Source organism: Asparagus officinalis, chromosome 10 (assembly GCF_001876935.1).
Source record: "Asparagus officinalis chromosome 10, Aspof.V1, whole genome shotgun sequence".
NCBI lineage: Eukaryota > Viridiplantae > Streptophyta > Magnoliopsida > Asparagales > Asparagaceae > Asparagus > Asparagus officinalis.
In genome coordinates, this window is record NC_033803.1 from 69,574,543 (window position 1) to 69,579,331 (window position 4,789).

Sequence of the window (4,789 nt, forward strand, 5' to 3'; positions counted from 1 at the left end):
CTCTTAAACTTTATCTTACCTTTACCCATAGTTGTTATTCTTCTAAAACTTTACAAAGGAAAAAGTTTAACCATATATAACGGTAAATTTCTAATTAATTTAGAGAGCAGAAGAAAAGGGGGTGAAAAGTTGAGAATTGGTTCATTTAGACATGTAGAATTATTAAAAAAAAACTTCCATAAAATGTTCTCAAACTTACAACAAGCCTCCTAAAACTTGAAAATTGACAAGATTTTTCTAACATTAAAAAATTATAAACAACCCTAGGACAATTATAAAATTACTACCACATCCTCAATAACGTTAATTTTTTTTGCAAGAAAACACTCTCATAGTTTTGAAAATTGCTAAAAACACCCTAATTTTTTTGAAATTTACAAAAAACCTAAACTTTTCAAAACATACAAATAGTCTATTAAAATTCTAGGAACTCCAAACAGTCTCCTAAAAAGCAAAATTTATAGAACACAACCTAAAGTTTTATAAATTGTAAAATATACCCTAAATTTTTTAAATTACAAAAAACACTATAAGAATTTTAATTCTACAAACAATACATTAAAAATGTAAGAATTACAAACAGCCCAAAAAAGTTTAGAAATTTTGAGAAAACACCATGGAAATTTCGAAAGTTGCAGAAAACACCTCATATTTCAAAAATTCACAAAAAACACCATGGAGAAGTCAAACCTATAAGTAGTATATTGACAATATAGGGTTTGTTATGGTGTTCACTCACCCAAGATACAATATTTGCAAAATAATACAATAAGAGTCCTAACAAAATAACCTCAACCTTTTGGCCGACTCCTACAGTCGTCTCTCGGCCTTAGGGGAAATAAAGACGTAGTCAACTCTCAAGAGTTCTAGGCATTCGGTTCCTCAGTCGAATTTCAAGCCCTTGGTACCTTTTCAGGGTAAACCCAAGGCACAACATATGGTCGAATTCTCCAGTGCAACTCGACCATCATGGCTGATTACGAGATCTTGCTACTTTATCAGGAATAAACCCAAGGCACTGTTACAGAGGCCTCAACCCCGTCGACTCATCAAGCTGACACTCTTGTGTCGAGACGAAAGGCGATATCAGTCGACCCTATCGTCGATGACGACCCTACTTAAGGCACTCGACCATTCACTGGGTAATTTTCAGAGACGACTTAAGGGATATTCCCTGCTATCGGCTAAGATGAGGACTCGACCCCGGCCTCAAGTCTCTTCCCCAGAGCATATGTCAACATCTTAGTCCACCTTGGACCAGCCTCATCCAGATTTTGGTATGATGATCTCCATGACTTGTCAGCTCAATCACTTCCTAGAAAGTGCGAAGACACTCTCCCATGACGAAGTGGCTTCCCCTCCAGTCGCCAGCCAATAACTCTCCCATGACGAAGTGGCTTCCCCTCCAGTCGCCAGCCAATACCTGTAAAGTGAGGGATGACTCGGCTCTTAGCCTGCACTCCAACACCGCTTCCCCATGCTGAGCTAGAGGTGACCAATCTTATCCCAATAACGGAGATATATACATGGATACTCCTAACCTAACAAAAAAGAAGAAGAAAGACCTAAGAAAAAGGCCAAGACTTCCACCCTCTCTCACCCTAAAAAAAGACGAAGAACACACAGTTCTTCGTTTAGACAGAGGAGCTCATGTAGATCCTCTGGGCATGCATATTGCCACTTCAAGAACCACATTGGTTCCTGACATTCCCATTCCCCACTTGAGTTTCACTAACTTGACCATCAGATGAACCACGGGGGAACCAGTCCCCGCCCTCTCATGGTTTCTTCTTGTCTGTGCAGCATGGACATCAAGCCCCCGTTCAAAAACCAGACATAAAGTCGGAGAAGGGAGCACGTCCTCCATCATCCTTCATCACCTCGTAATCATCCTCTTCCGGATTATTCTGTTTGATATCGAGCATCAATAAGGTTACAAACAACCCCCTCAAAGTTTGCACTTTGGAGAAAAAACCCCAAGAGTTTTAAAATTGCCATAAACAACTTAGAAATCAAAAATAAATAAAAAACATACTGAAATTTTAAAAGATACAAACAATAAACTAAAAAATTTATAAATTTGAAATTTACAAACAACTCCCTAAAAGTTTAATAAATTACATAAAAAAAGCTAAAAATCTAAATTTATAAAAACTACTTGTTTGTAAGTCTTGATCTTTTTAGGTTGTTTTCTATAAATTTTGAATCTTTGAGGATGTTTTTCACAATTTTTAAAACTTTTAGTGTATTTTCTGCAAATTTAGGGGATGTTTGTAATCCTATATTGTCTATGTACTTTTTTATAGGTTTGAAATTTTTATGACTTTTTTATAATTTTTTAAATTTATAAGGGTATTTTTTGAAATTTTTAGAACTTCTAGGTTTCTCTATAATTCTGAATTGTGCATGAGGCTTTTTATAATTGTCAAATTGTTGAGAAGGTTGTTTATAAGTTTAATATTTTGAGAGGGATTTTTTGTAATTTATGCATTTTGAGTTGAGAGTGGTAGAGATCCTTTTATGTTTAATTTTAACCCTTATGACATGTTATACCAAGATAAGATCATCTACATCCCAAATTGTAGAGGATGTCTTTATATATCCCTCTTCTACAGATAATTAGAAATTGGTGGAACTTTTAAAGGCAAAAAATACTAATATGTGTTATTTATGAGCATGACATGTGGACACCTAATCCCATTAAAAACGAACATGTGGATTTCTGATCCCATCTTCACCAAAGAATACTCATCAAATTATAATTATCCATAATTAAAAAATTCAAATAATAAAAAAAATTGATAATCGATCCTAATCAAATCATAATTACCATAATTAAAAAATTTTGATGAGCATATTTTTTAATAATTAAACACAACCCTTGAAAAGAAAGTACGAAGTGCTTCCTTAAAAATTCAAAAATTACAAATACCCCTATAAACAAATGCAAACAGCCCCCTTAAAATCTTGAATTTGTAAGCTCATTAACATTTTAAAAATTAAAAACGACCTTAAAAAACATGGCAATTATGTACAACCCCTTAATAGTATGAAAATTGCAAACTTTTCTAGGAAAATCTAAAGGTAAAATAGCTTCTTAACCCTTTTCTAAAAACGCTCTTGGAAAAAATTTAAAATTTCAGAAAATACAAAAATATAGATGGACACCGAAAAAATATAAAAATTAAAAGTAACCTTCTAAAAGATAAGAAAATTAAAAGTAACTGGCCAAAATACAGAAAATTACAAAAAGCCTAATTTTTTTTGAAATTAAAAAAACCCTTAAAATTCTAAAAAATTACAAACGAACAATTAAAACTAAAAACTACAAACAATAAAAATTTAAAAATTACAACAACCCCTTGAACAATCTAAAAACTACAAACAACTCCTTTTAAACCTAAAATTATAAAAAATAGAAAATCAAAAAAAAAATTAACATACCTCTAAAAAAATGCAAAAATTATAAATGCCTTTGTAAAAATATAAACATTACAAAAATAATAAATAATCCTTTAAAAAATTTAAAATTGCAAACAACCCCCTAAATAATCTAAAAATTATAAAAGATCCTTATATTCAAAAAATTACAGATAACCCTCTCGAAAGTTTAAAAATTACAAATAACCTCCTAAAAATCCAAAACTTACAAATAACCTCCTAAAAAGTCCAAAAATTACTAATAACCTCCTAAAAAGTCTAAAAATCATGAACAACCCCTTGGGAAAAAAAATCTAAAACTAACTAATAGCCATTATTGGGGTTTTTACCAAAATTTATTGAGGGTTAAGTGACAAAACATAAATTTTATTTAGGGTTTCTGCCAAAATTGACTAAAAGGATTATTATCAAAATAGCAGTACAAGAAATTTTAGGGACTAATTCAAAATATGGAGATTCCGAGAACTAATTTTAATACAATGAAAGACTCGGCCAATTAGTTTCTCAATATCAAGTAATGGGGAATTATTTTCAAAATTACAGTTGTTCTATTGCAACATACATACATATATAGCTGCCAAAGAAAAAAACATTATGAGGTAAGATGTAGTTAACAAATACAGAATGATTTTTGTGGGAAGTATTTAGATTGTATGTACTTATTCTAAAAAGTGATTTTTGGAGTACCGAGCTTTCAAAATTTTGAGTTAAATAAATAACCCCCAATTAATCCCTCCGTTATTAACTTTCTACCGACTATTTGTTTTTTTATGAACTAAAAAAAACTATCATGTCTTTACATTTAGGTGCATTGAGCCCTTCAAGCATAAAATATAGTAGTTTCATGGTCCATTTTTCTAATCATATTCACAAGAAAAAATGAAATAAATACCAAAAATAACAATAATAATCATATATACTGATATACAATCCAAATATATCAGACTCATTCACGCGAGCAAGGACATAACATTTGTACATGCATGCATAAATAAGATTGGCTAATCTAATGGGCCGTACAATTAGGAGAGTTTTTATATAATGTAATTAATTAATATAATACATAAGGGTGGAGAAGACTATCAGTGAGTTATAGTCATTCTCTACAATCTAGGATGTAGAGGATCCCATAACTGTTATACCAAACACAAATATTTTCTTCACCAACTATTTTAGAATAATAATTATCATATTAAATTTTAACCCTAATTAATTTAAACTCTACCTAATGAGGACTAAAGTATCTAAGTGCTAATAATTAACCTAAAAAGACAAGAAGACAGCGATAATCCACTAGATACAACGAATCCGTTTCCGTTGTCACCACCCAAAAATTATTTTTTAAACC